Genomic DNA, 14,833 nt, shown 5'->3' with positions numbered 1-14,833 from the left:
GTCAAGGGGAGAAAGAGAGGCACGCCTGGGAGAGAAGGGCTGTGTCCAAGATGAGTGTGTGACTTTGTGCAGTCGCAAAGCCCTAGGTGTGAGAAGACGTGTTTGCTGCAGCATTCTAGCCACATTCCGAGTTGGTCGATAATATGCTGCCTCCTTAAATTCTGCATCTTCAATTACATCCGCTGTCCTAACATACTTCCTGGGAACGTTTGTGTCGACGTGATGGCTGAAACGGCTGTTGTATCTTATACACAAGAAGCTCCAGTCAGGACAGCAAAGTGATCCCCCTCTGCTCTTTCAATGTAGGATTTAGAAATTAAAAGCACAATGCCCCAAACATTAAAAAAAATTATTTCCTTATGAAATAGTCTCAACTGCCCCCCGTTTATTTTAATATATTCCCTCGTTCTGCCGTCCCTTGTATAAACATTAAAAAAAAAAAAACTTAGGTATACTAATTTTTAGCTTTTAAGATTTTCCAGACCCAACCAGAGTACAGCAGACTAACTCCTCTTAACGATTAAGCTAAGGACACATTGTTTTGGGGAGTCATGCTGTATGTATGCACGACATGACTGAAAAGCCACGCATTGAACACTTTTTGTTAGCATGGTCCCATCTTCGTGAACACCAAAAATATAAAAAACTGTTAACAAAAATATTGCTTCCAAACAGGCTCTTTAATAAAAGGAAATCTTTGTTTTTTTCTTTAACTCATAAAATGATCTATGTCTATCTTTCCATTTCAAGGAAGAGAAAAAATGAGAGCTAGGTTCCTCCCACAGTTATGTTGCATATACTGCTTTACCTTCTCCTCCACTTCCACCTAGTGCATCAGGTTTTTTTTTTTAATTCAAACAACCTGCAAATATTGAAAATTATTAGGAAAAAAAACAAACTTTTCCTTCTTACTATGGTTAAAGGCAAATTCCCCAATATAGTGCTGGCACATAGTAGGTGCATAGTAGGGCTTGCTGAACTGAATTATTGTACCATTTCCTCACATTTATTTCCATAAGAGGTGGTTTAAAATAAAGTGTCTAAATTTGATGCTGATTATTTTTAAATTTGCCTTCTATGATAAAGTCCAACTTAAACACATTAAATCATTAACTCTATTTGAAAGATTGAATACCAACGGTGGAGCAACAGATGCCTCAGTCCTTATTTATGCACATAGTCTCCTTATTTTTATATATCTTTTCAGTTTCTAAAATGGAGCCATAAACCAGAGGGCACCACATCCCTTTTCTCTACCACCAGATGCACAGAATAGAACCATTGCTCACAAGGATGCTTGTTATTTCACATGTGAGTATCAAAAAACAGATGGAGAATAATTATGTAATCTCTGTCCTGCTGACAGTTTTAAAGCAAATAAAATTAATCTTGTTTCTTGGGTTTCGAGTGATAAACAATGATCATTCAGAATGAATTAGAAGCAGCTCCAGAGGTATGATTATTATAGATATAAAATAAGATGAAGAGGTTGAGCCAATTTAATTCTGCTAGACAAGTCTTAGTGGAAATAACTGATACACTGTTTAGTGAATAGCGAAGTATCTGTAGTTTTCCCAAAGCTTTTACATAAAGCAGGCTTCATTTTATTAGGCAGTCTGTCATGTTCAAGGAACTTTTATTGAGAACTTTGTATCTACATGATGCTGGGGTGTGAGGATAAAGAAGACTTAGCTCTTATCAGGGAATGCAGAAATGAGGTGGGTATCATAACTGTTCTAGTTTACTAGCTGCCAGAATGCAATATACCAGAAACAGAATGGCTTTCAAAAAGGGGAATTTAATAAGTTGTTAGTCTACAGTTCTAAGGCTGAGAAAATGTCCCAGTTAGAACAAGTCTATAGAAATGTACAATCTAAAGCATCCAGGGAGAGACACCTTGGTTCAAGAAGGCCAATGAGGTTCAGGGTTTCTCTCTCAAGTGGATGGGCACATGACAAACACAGTCAGAGTTTCTCTCTCATCTGGAAAGACACATAGTGAACATGGTCAGGGTTCATCTCTCATTTGGAAGGGCACATGGTGGACATGGTGTTATCTGCTATCTTCTTCTCCTGGCTTCCTGTTTCATGAAGCTCCCCAGGAGGTGTTTTCCTTCATCTTCAAAGGTGGATGGCTGGTGGACTCTCTGCTTCATGGTGCTGAAGCATTCTCTGCTGTCTCCAAATTGCTTTCATTCTCCAAAATGTTCCCTTTTTTATAGGACTCCAGTAACTAATCAAGACCCACCCAAATTGGTGGAGACATGTTGTCACCTAATCCAGTTTAACAACCACTCTTGATTAAATCACACCTCCAGGGAAATGATCTGATTACAGTTTCAAACATATAGTATTGAATAGGGATTATTCTGCCTTTATGAAATGGAATTTAGATTAAAACATGGCTTTCTGGGGACATACATCCTTTCAAACCAGCACAATTACCATGCTTGAATTTTGGCATAGATGGTAAAGCTTAAGCCAAACTTTTAAGGAAAAAGGCACTTTATCACTGAGTATTATTTTAATAGGTTACTGTTGCCTAGGAAGTTAGGCTGATGCTCCATTGGAGGGATAAGGAGATAAATAGAAATTCATAACTTTTGACCCTTTGGTAGTTAACCTCCTGGTTCTCTTAACCTTTGGTCACAATTCAGGCTTCTTTCGTACTCTCACATGCAGATTTCTTTGCTTTTCTTATGGCTTATCACATTTGAAGTTTCCCTACCCTCTCTCCTGTCTTATTCTCTCTGAAGTGCTTAAGGCACATCACATTAATTTCATTAAATAAAAAATTCCTATTTGAGCTCCTGTCACATTAGGATGTTTGGAGATTAAAACTTGATTATTATTTGAGCAACAACTCCCTTCCCCAGGGCTTTCATGAGTTTCCAGAGGTCTATGTGGGCCACTAAAAGGGAAGAGGAGCCCTTCATCTCCACTCTAGCATGGTTGCTTGCAGATAGTTCTCACTGCATAATCTATATGAGCCTTTGAATGTCAGCAGCCCTTCTGTTCTGCTTGGGGCCCGAGAATCTCATTGATGCTGGATCCCATGGCCAAGTGTACAGCCTTCCAAGCTTGGTAAGCCTTTTAAAGATCTTATCACTTCCTTCTGGTACTGCAAGGGATTATTAGGCTGAGCACACCTGCAAATCCCCACTAATCCAAGGTGCTAGTAATTTTATAGATAGCAAACATATTCTACTCCAGGAATTGAGGCAAGAAGAAGGGTTGCCTTCTGGTACCTTTGTTTTTGCCGTGTGCTACAAACTCCCCTTGAAACAAAGAAGCCTAAAAGCCCTGGGTAACTTCTTAGATCTAGGGGACAGCATTGATGATTACAAAGAACAAAACTTCATAATTTTGATGCAATTTTATGACATAAGATATTATCTCATAACTACTTTGTTTCTCTCTCTCTCTCTCTCTCTTTCTGAAGACTTAATCCTCTGCTTCTTCTAGTCTGGTCTCTTCTTTCTTTTAACAAACTATTGAATGTCTACTAGGGTTGACCTTATTGTAGTCCTGAGAGGTATAATTAATTTCATCTGAGAGTTGAGGAAACTAGAGACCTGAAAAGATAAGTGAAATAGTGGAACAGAGATTTGAATTGTGCCTGTTCAATTGAAAATCCTCCACTTTTTGCAAAACAATTTCCAGAGAGGTGTAGTTTAAATGGTAGGAAGTGCCCAATAACAGATCAGGACTCCTGTGCCAATGTCCAAGTTTCTACATGGTGGGTGATCTTAGCTAAATATATAATCTCTTAGATCCCTAGTCTGCTCATCTAGAAATGTAGCTACCTACTGGCAGGGTTTCTCTGTATATTAAATGAGATAATGAATGAAAAGCTACTTTGTTGAGGTGGAAGCTCTGTACAAATGTAAGATACTCAGTTCATATTTACATATTGCATTGTATAGTTCCACAGGTTATGCATCTGAGGTGATAAATATTTGGTGGTGATTAGTTAAGCAATGAGCTGATTGAGATATTGCCAGGAAATCAACAAAAGGAAAACTATGTGTAGGTCAAAAGGGATCCAATTCCAAGAGGAGAGGAGGTTAAGTAGATGCCCAGAGTGTTAGAAGGGTTGACTCTGGAAGGAATAGGTTCCTCTGGAAGAGCTAAAGGTCTGGTGATTCTTAGCATAGTGAGCACAGTATTTAAAATTGTATTCCTGGCTACTAACAAACTAATCTCTAAGCATAGCTAAACATCAATTAAGAAATAAATTTGAATCAAAGAACCTGATCATCCTGACAGAGCTGGTTATAGACTTTAAATGAGAATAGAATGGCACTATGTGTTATGAATAAAAACAAAACAAAAACACAAAAAGTTAAGGCCTATGCTGGTTTGAAGCTGTTATATACCCTGAAAAAGCTAGGTTCTTTTAATCCACTCTTGTGGGTGCAGACCTATTGTGGGTGAGACCTTCTGATTAGGTTGTTTTCATGGAGATGTGACCCACCCAATTCAAGGTGGGCCTTAATCCTTTTACTGAAGTCCTCTATGAAGAGAATAAGGACAGAAAACACAGAGAGGTAGATACAGAGAGCAGAGTGAGGAAACCAAGTGAAGGACGCAAAGAGAGAGAGAGAGAACTCCCCCGGAGATGCTAAGAGAAGACCTGTAGGACATGGAGAGCTCAGAGAAGTGTCCCTGGAAAAGCATGCAAGGACACACACAACCTGAAAGAAGAGCCAGTGGATGCCTTCCCATGTGACAGAGGAACCCCAAATGCCAGTCAGTGCCTTTTCTCAAAGAAGGTATCTCCCTCTTGATGCCTTAATTTAGATATTTTCATGGCTGCAGAACTTTAAATTTGCAATCTAATAAATCCCCTTCAAAAGAGCTAACCCATTTCTGGTATATTGCATTCTAACAGTTTTAGCAAACTAAAACAAGGCCCAATCTGAGGAGAAGAAACTGCAATAGTTGCTATTTTTACCATATTCCTAGCATGTTCCAGGCACAATGCCAAGTATTACTTGAAGGTAAGTGTGAGAGTTCTAGGGTGATCATCCATTTGCCTCTCTCTGTCCCCTTTAAATTCCAGTCTGATAGAAAAGGTGTAGACAGGAGTCAGACAGACAGATTTAAATAAGATCCTTATTACTATTAATAAATGGTTCATTTTTATTGAGAATATACTAAGTGTTTTATAGAAATTACATAAACTAATCTCCCAGTAATGCTTTTAGGTAGGTTCTGATTGTCCCCATTGTACAAATGAAAAGAGAGAAAGAAGAAGACAGATGTTATGTTATGAAACTGAAACAGAAATATGGCTAGAAAGTGGCACATCAGTATTTGAACCCAAGTATCCAATTTCAGCCTTCAGGACTTGACACTCTTAACTAGTAAGCTATGAGGCCAGATGGGAGAATGTAACTTAGCCCTAAAGCCAGAAGAGGCCTCCTAATACAGCTGCCCAGGGCTAGAGCTCTGGACCCACACATGGTGAATCTGGGCTCACAGAGGTTCATGGAGAGTCATGAGCTGCCTCAAACCCCATCAAACCAAAAGCCTAAGAGATTACTGGCTTTTCAGCAAAAATTTCTGGTGTGTGTTTATCAAAACTAAGGGTTTTAAGATGGAATGTGGCTCCTCCACACCTTCTCTCCCCACCTGCCAATGGAATGCAGATAACCGCTGAGCTAGGAGATGGCAAACCCACAAGGTGGGAGGATCCTTGGTCTCTGATCACCACGTGGAGAAAGTGCATGCCTGAACTCTTTCATGAGAGAAAATGATAACTTTCAGGTCATTGAGCCATAACACACCTTTGGGATTGTTATGGGTTGAATTGTGTCCCCTTCTATGCCCCCACCCCCTGCCAAAAAAAAAGACATGTTTAAGTCCTATCCCCTGGTCCCATGAGCATGATATCATTTGCAAATAGGGCCTTTGAAGATGTTATTAGTTAAGAAGGCCAAAGTGGATTAGGGTAGGCCCCTAATTGAATATGCCTGTGTTCCTTAAAAGAAGAGGAAGTTGGACCCATTCCCAGAGACAAATGGGAGAATGCACATGATGATTGAAGCAGGTAATGTCTTGAGAGGCAGGGCAGCCTCAGAAGCCAGGAGAGAGGCTTGGAGCAGATTCTTCCCTACTGACTTTGGATGAAACACTGCCCTGCAGAAAACTTCATTTCAGACTTCTTGACTTCAGAACTGTGACAATACATTTCTTTCTTTTTTTTTTTTGGATTTTATTCGAATAACCTTTGAGCTGAGTTCTCAGTTACCATGCTATCTTCTAGTACATGGCGATTTAACCTTTTCTCTGTGTGTATTTGGGTTGTGCACTATAGCCCATTTTTGACAGTCCGGTGAAGCCTATGGAACCTTTCTCAAAATAATGGCTTTAAGTGCATAAACAGAATCATAGAGGAAACCAATTATACTGACTTATAATTACCAGAATACTGAAAGACCAAATGTGATATAGTAATATATGCTTCCTTATTGAAGCATTAAGTAACACGGTCTTGCAATAGGTCTAATAACTACTGTAATTTTAAAGTAGCAATGAACATAAGTATTTTTGAGAAATCTGTCCCCATTGTACTGTGATATGGAAAATAACTGATTTCTGTTGGCAAAGAAGTTATAGGCACTGTACAACTGTGGTGTGTTGTCTACATTCATAATTAAAAGAAATAAATAATTTCAGAAAATAAATAGACTTTTTTTTCTCATGGAAGTTCACAGATGCTCTCTTAAGAACTCCCCAGATGAAAACAGAGCTAGTTGCTTTCTAAGATTGCTAACAGTGGAAAAACCAGACACAGCTGGGATGGAAACATTTTGGATGGATGCTTATTTTACATGGACCAAAGGGGCTCCTTTCCCCATGGGCACTATTAACAACCCGAGGTCTTTGTGGGATGAATCTGTGGTGAGGAATGGAGATGTCATTACACTTTCTTACCCAAAGTCAGGAACCAATTGGCTATAGGACTTCATTGGTCTGATTCCCTCCAAAGGAGATTATAGCCGGGTCCAATCTGTTTTGACTTGCATCGTTCACTGTGGCTAGAATACGCAAAGGGGCTAGAGTGGATGCAGAATCATTCCCACCCCCCTCAAGGACACCCACACTTCTACACCTCACACCTCCCCATTCAACTCTTCCCAAACTCATTCTTCAGTTCCAAAGACTATTTACATAATCAGAAATCCCAGGGATGTTATTACTTCTGGTTATTATTTCTGGAGAGCAATGAAGAGTGTCATAAATCCAGCGTCATTTGCACAACACTTGCCGTGGCTCCTTCATGGGAATGTGGCATGTGGATCAGGGTTTGACCGTGTTCGTGGTTGGCCAATGATGAAGGGAGAAGAGAATTTCTGAGAGTGGCATGTATGGGCTTGCATCGGGACATCAGACCCAGTGTAGAAGTGACCAGCCAGTTCGTGGGCAAGATGTTAAGCTCAGAAGAACTGAACCGAGTCTTGAGGAGTGTACCCTTCCAGGCTGTGAAGGATGCTAAGACAAGCAATTTATCTCCATTACCAGATTACATGGCATCACAGCAAAGGACGATTGATAAAAGAAGGAATCACTGGGGACTGAAACAATCACTTTGCAGTGGCACAGAGTGAAACCTTTGATAAGAGGTACCAGGAGACGATGACAGGGTTTCCCACAAGAGCTTTTCCCATGGGAATAATGTCCAACTGTTTCTGTATCTGACATGAATACTGACTTCTTTTACGTCCTCATGCAGTGGCTTGTCATATGTCCTAGCTGTGTAGACTGCGGTCTTGGGTCGCTCTGGGCATCCCTCATGGACCACCACCCATCACTTCCTCCAGGCAGTCCTCTGGCAGAGTAAATTGGGGTCTGCTGCCCACTGCCACTGCTTGTCAGACCCAATGGTTCTATGAAAGCTACTTCATTCACAACACACCCTGGGAGTCCATAGGATTAGTTGCATCTGTGAAAGTGTCCTTAAAATAAAATCAAGGAGGTGAAATGCTGGGGCCTAAAGATAAGAGAGAGCCCCAGCTGCACCAGGGACAGGGTGGGCTGTAAGGAGCTGTCCCCGTGCAGGGAGATGCTCTGTCTTTGCCCTGGTCCCAGTAAGATCTCATATGTGATACTTGGCTAAGGGCAGGTGGCTGCACCCTCAGGGTAGCTTTTTAAAAGTCTGGTACATCTCAGAGACAGCTGCAGGCTAGTAATGTTTTTCACACTCAGTCTTGGAAGGTTGGAGTCAACAGTAGTGTTTTCCTGAGATAATTTTTGTGTTGCTCTCTAAAGTTTACATTAGTGTGCTCTCATTTTCATCCACACCCATCCCCCTTCTTTCAATTTATTTTTTTGTGGTAACATATCTATAATATAAAATTTGCCATTTAACCATTTTCTAAGTGTACAGTTCAGGGGCATTAATTGAATTTTCAGTGGTGCGCCATCATCACCACCATCTGTTACCAAAACTTTTGTTGTCACTCAAAACAGAAACTCTCACTCAACCAGTAACTTCCATTCCCCCCTCAACTCAGCCCCTGCTGTCCTCTAACCAAACTTCTGTCTCTGTGAATTTGCTTTTTTTTTTTTTTTTTTAAAGGAAAGACAGAGAGAAGGAAGGAAGGATAGAAGGAAGGAAGGAAGGAAGAAAGGGAAACATTTTTAAACATTTTCTTGTTTTTATTGTATTCTGTTTCTCCGTTTTTGTTACATGGGCTGGGGCCGGGAATCGAACCGAGGTCCTCCGGCATAGCAGGCAAGCACTTTGCCCGCTGAGCCATCGCGGCCCGCCCTGAATTTGCTTTTTCTAGCTATTTCATATAAATAGAATCATACAGTAGTTTTCCTTTTGTGTCTAGTTTATTTCACTTAGCATAATGTTTTTTTTTCATGGAAAGGCAAGCTTTATTTGAAAGTTGAAAAGAGCAGGCAGAGGAACCACAACTACAAACTGATAGAAAGGAACACACAAAAACATATTTAAATATCAAGGTCTCTATTGGGAGTCTCACCAACCAGTAGGAGGTGACTGCCTAATACCTGCTCTGTTTCCTTTTCAGGTGAAAACTAAAAAGGTAGGCTTGTAAGTGCCTATATTGTCTTTGTTACTTAAATATGTTCTGATTTCAGGAAAGAGAACACTAGTGACAGATCTACTAAATTAAAATAAATATTTGCTTTGAGAATACAGTTAACTTAGTAGCTTCACATTTTAAAAGAGTCCTTTTCCTTTCCTTTCCTTTCCTTTCCTTTCTTTCCTTCCTCCCTCCCTCCCTGTTCCCTCTCTCCCTCCCTCCCTCCTTCCCTCCCTTCCTTCCTTCCTTCCTTCCTCATCATTCCATAATATCCATCGAGCTCCATTTCTTAGGAAGCAACAGTATTTTATTACAGGAGTCCTAAGAAACTAAGCTAGGGGTCTATTACTGCAGCTAGTCTTTCCTTAAACAAAATAGAGGAATAGAGAATGAAAGAACATATACACACACACCAAGCTCTAACACGTTATCTCTGCCTAGTAGAGAACTATGGATTAACAGATGTCAGACTCTCTCCACTTCACCAATTATAAAAATTGCTTCTCCTCCTGTGGGGACAACCTACTGAGAAGGATGGGAGAGCAGAAAGTTTCAATCTAATATCGCTAAGAAACAGAAATTTCTATTTTGAGGCAGAAGTGTAAGGAGAGTGAGAAAATTGGAAGAAAATTGTTGTATCCATTCTGTAGGTATTATTGCCTTCCTTTCAGAGATGACAAAATTGAGGCACAAAGAGATTAGGTAACTTGTCTAAATTTGCTTTGATTTATACCTTTTATTTTCAGGAATAATTTGATTACATGCCAACAAAACAAGAAGGTCTGAAAAGCAAACGGTGTCAAATGTGAACATAGTAATGGAAATATGTATACACATCCATGTACTAAAGACCAAACTCAGGGAAGAAGCTTTTTAAATAAATGCTTTTGATAATGAAAGTACAAATCAAAAACAAACGATTTGCCCATTATACTTCCCTCCTGTAAACATTTGTCACTATTGTCTATGAACTGTTTTCACTTAAAAGACATTAAGAGAATGTGATAGAAATCAAGGCTTACTCGGCTGGTTTTGGGAAAGAAATTCATGTAGTGGTACAGTCCAGGTTTCCTACAACTTCAGACTCTCCACCTTAAACTGAGTCATTCCTGCCAGGCGATTGCTGATGATGCCTTGTTGGTTCCCTACCTTGTTAATTCTCTAGGACTTCATGTAATGCTTCTTCCTGTTTCCACCTTCCTCAAGCTCCAGGTCTCGCCAGAATCTCTTCACAGTGGGACCTTGCTGTCTGCCACAGGGAGAAGAGTGATAATTGGGATATAAACATGGTGGTGATGGGATGAGGCTGAGGGATCAGGGGTGACTTATAGAAGGGAGATGCCACTGGGTGTGGCTCTTTGAAGGCCACAAAGACTCGGAGACTCTCCTTATCATGCTCTGAGAGACTGACTTGTCATCTCTGAAGCACGTGGAAGTGAGATGGCAACAGAACACAAATTTATTCATCTAAAATACAAAATATAACTTTCTCCTTCACATGATCTGCACATTTTCTCCTCATGAGCCCCTATACATGAGAATCTAAATCATGAGCTGAAACAACTTGCAAATGTATTTTGTGAGAGGGCTGGCACAGTTCTGAGGACGCTTCTACCCCCAGGACTGGTGCTTTTGCTTCCTGTCATGAGGTCACCTTGGATTCAGAAGGTTGCTAGGAAAGCAGGAATGAAGGAGAGGAAATTTGAAATAAATGTTGAACCTGCTCCATCTTTCCTGCTTGGCTCTCTTCTTCTCCCTCTGTATGCTTTCCCCAGCCTACCTCACCCACACACACAACTTACATCACTGCATAGAAGCAGATGACTCACAAATTTTTATCCTCCAGCCCCAACCCTTTCTCTGAGTTCAATCCCTCCACCTTACTGCCTACTTGATGTTTCCACTTGGAACTTTTCAAAGGCATCTCAAAATAAATATGTTCCCCAAACCAACTCATGGACTTCCCCCTCAAGCCCTTCCTCTCCTAGTATTCTTTGTGTAAGTGAACAGAACCACCTTTATTTGACAGTATAAGATAGCAACCCAATAGTCATCCTTGATAGCACCCTCTCCCTTACTACCTTCATAACTGATTCTTCCTCAAGTCCTGTTGATTCAAGCATCTGAAAAATCTCACCAACCTCTACACCTCAATCCATCACCATTGAGCAAGTGGTTATCTAAATTACTCTCCCCTGTATTTTAGCCTCTGCTTGATCTCCAGGCTTCCATTGTACATTCCATTCTTCATATTGTAACCATAATGGTTTATTTAAATCAACTATCACAGCCTCTTTTCCCTACTAGCAATGACTTGCCACTCCTTTTAGGATAAATAGATTTAAATCTTCTTAAATGCCATTTGAGGCTCTGCATGATCTGAGTGACCTCTTAAACTTCACTCCCTGTAAATGTTCCCCCTCCCACAGCTCTACACCACCCCAATACTTCAGCCACTCATACTTGTTATATCTCCCCAATCACAGCAAGATGACACATAAAGTTCTTTCCCTCTAACATCCCCTCAAACTCATGCCCCATGCATAGACTGCGATCAATCAGTTCTGCAAGGAACCTTTCACTGCCCTCAGTCACTTGGACACTTTGCCCCTAGCAAACTCATAGCTACATTTACCTCTCCTTTGCAGTGTTTACTGCCATTGCCAGTTTATCTCTGTAAGCTCCAGAATGATAAAAATTGTGTCTGTTTTTACTCATGCTTTTGTATTACAGTGCCTTACACAGTTTTGCCCATAACAGGGATTTAATAAGTATTTGTCAAATAAGCAAATAAAAAAAAAGGAATATACACTGGTGTCACCAAGATAAGACTGCCTGATGCATCTCTCTCACCCTAAAATGGGCCTGCATTTGAAACCCAGCACGGGCACTTGCATATCTTGGTTCCTTGTCCCAGGATGGGTCTTGCTGACATCTGCATAAGCCCTAGAACCAGACTGCCTGGATTGGAACTCACGCTCCACCTCTTAACCATGTGGCAAGGGTGAGTCATTTACCTTCTCTAAGCCTCAGTCATCCCATTTGTAAAATCAAAATAATGTTGGCAGTTAGAAAACTGGGTAACTATGAGCTTCCTATAGTACTGTGGCTACAAAACTAAGCTCTCCATAAATCTTAACAATTATTAGCATTATCAGTTTCTCTCTTCTTACTGTACTTCTAAGTCTGGGGAGAGGCTTCATAGTCTGATTAACTAGGTGTTCTTTCTGTAGATATTTTAGTATTTAAAGTTGGTATCTTTAGTACCTCCTTCTTCCTCCTCTCCATCCCTCCACGTGTACCCTGGAGTAATGGACTCCTTTAGGTCATTTTGAACAGCTATGCTTGGATCTATTATGTGTCTCACAATTTCCTAAATTTCAAATTCTTGGGACTGCCTCCCAATGGCTAACTAACCAGGCAGGAAGATGTTCTGGAATCTGTACTCGATTGTTGTCACAGGCAACATTAATTTGTGTTAATATTTTGATTTTCTTGATGACCAATTTAAAGATTTGTTTTTTTAAAAAAAATAGAACAGCTTTGTTTACAGTTCTCATATTCTAAACTAAATATTTATGAAAAACTGAAAATATGGACTAATTTGACAATCTTCTATCTTGTCCTTCCTTTTTGGGCCTCCTATGTAGGTGTTAAATTTAAAACTTGGCACCTCCATGACACGTCAAGAACACAACCTTCAGTTCACTGCATTTTCTCTTTCACCTGTGATCCGCTATCCCTATTGCTGCAATCACAAGCTCTCTGCATGCTGACTCTGCTAGCTTCTCTCCTCTCTTTTGCTCAGCTTTTGCCTTAGAACTATTGCTGTCTTCATTTCTACTTCAAATACAAGGCTGTCTGTCTACAGAAATGATGACAATGCAAACCAGGTCTCCCCAGCCTGATGTTTCTTAGAGTATCACCTTTCACATAGTTGCTGCTATGACTCTGAGTTAGATTTTCTACCATCAATAAGTCACACTTGGCTTGTTTAGTGGCAGCACTTATTTACTGGGGTCCTGCTATGTGCCAGTGTAAGTTATCATGATAAAATTCTCCCTTATTCAGGGGCCTGGGACAAGTGGCCAGAACTTCAAGGTGAGTGACCCTGAATAAAGCCATTAAAAGCCATAAATTCTGAAACAAAACATATGTAAAAGAGGGATTCAAATCCTTAAAAGTACCTAATGCCTTCAAAATCAAAGCAGTATGTCATATCACTAAAATTGAGATAAAAAAAGCAAAGCTCTCTGTGTTCCTTTGGAGCAAGAGCATTTAATCTCTGGGGAGTCTATCCATAGATGATGGATTTCAGGGTGTCCCTGAGCCTCATGAATTTGATTGCAACATTTGAATTGTGGACATATTTGCTCTATTCTGAAATAAGTATCTAGTATTTTATAAGATTCTCAAAAGAGTCTCTAATATCTCAAAATTAAGAATCACCACAGAGAAAAGATTTTTAAAACAACAACTTTTTTTGTTTTAAAAAACAAAATTTGGGTTTTTATGACTAAAGCTATTTAAAGACAATTAATTGCTAGGAAACTGAAACATTTATGTTTTTATTGTTTTTATTGTTAGAAAACTTGCCTGGATTTTGACTTATTTCCTTTCAATAGGTGAAGTGACAGAAAAGGGGAAGTAAAAATATTTCTTTTAAGAAAAGGGTAATATAGCTGTGACTTAGGTAAAGGAATGGGGTCAGGGAGACAAAGAATCAAGGGATCCTAAGACCTTTAGCAAATTTTCCTGAAAGACATAACATATGTCATCAAATATCTCCTAGATTAATCAAAATGCCCGCTTCCCCTAAATCTTAAACTTCTTGAAGATCACCTTCTGCTCTCATTCTATTTGTTCTCCTCCTCACTCAGGACATCAGTAGCCATCTGTTTTCTAATGACTTTCACATTTCTCCTGCTCAGATCTTTCTTCTGAAAGCCACAAACTCTGTGCATCTGCCTATGAGGCTCAACTACTTGAGTATATAGTCAAAAAGTCATATCAAAGCATAGTGTCCTAACTACACTTGTCATTCCCCCTTCTAAACCTGGACTTCCTCTGATAGTCCCTTCCTCCTTAAAAGCTTTATCCAGTTTCACAAGCTGGAAAGACTCATTCTTGGCACTTCCCTCTCCCTCACCCTCATATCCTGTTTTTCACAAAGTCATGCTAGTTTTGCTCAAATTTGTTTTCTGTTCTCTATACTTTTTCTCCATCTCTGCTATCTCCATCCTGGTCCAAGCTATCTTCCTCACTTACCCATATGAGAAAGCTCCAATATCCTTTTGCCTATCTACAAACAATTCTCTCTCTGGCAATCAGAGGTATTATTCAAAAATACATATTGTGCCATCACTCATGTGCCTAAAATAATTCCATCATCTCCAATTGTTCTTAAAATGATGATCAAAATGTTTAACATGAATGTGAAATCCTTAGTAATTTGACCCTGACTCCTTCCCACATTAATATCTTGTACCATTCTCCTAGCTCTCTAGAATCCAGGTGTATTGGATTGTAGATTATCTCAAAAGCCTTAAGCTCTATGCCTGTTCAGAGTTTTTGCACATTTATTCTTCTTAGAAATTTCTTATGGCCATACTATGTGTTTCCCCTACACCCACCTTTACTTTTAGTTACTCCCACCCTTCAAATATTAGCACATATCACATGAAGAAGCTTCCACTGACTGCTCCCAATCCAGAATTAATCAGCCTCCTGCTTCCATACACAGAGGTCCCTCTACTTTTCTATTATAATATG

General features: G+C 39.8%; 1 pseudogene; it reads left to right on the top strand.

Moving 5' to 3' along the window:
• The first annotated feature begins 6,863 nt into the window (after positions 1 to 6,863).
• On the top strand, positions 6,864 to 7,706 carry LOC143675655 (sulfotransferase 2A1 pseudogene; annotated as a pseudogene).
• The last annotated feature ends 7,127 nt before the right edge of the window (positions 7,707 to 14,833 follow it).

This window comes from Tamandua tetradactyla, chromosome 3 (assembly GCF_023851605.1).
Source record: "Tamandua tetradactyla isolate mTamTet1 chromosome 3, mTamTet1.pri, whole genome shotgun sequence".
Classification (NCBI taxonomy): Eukaryota; Metazoa; Chordata; class Mammalia; order Pilosa; family Myrmecophagidae; genus Tamandua; species Tamandua tetradactyla.
Note: the sequence above shows the minus strand (reverse complement) of the source record. Positions and strands in the feature narration are given on the sequence as shown.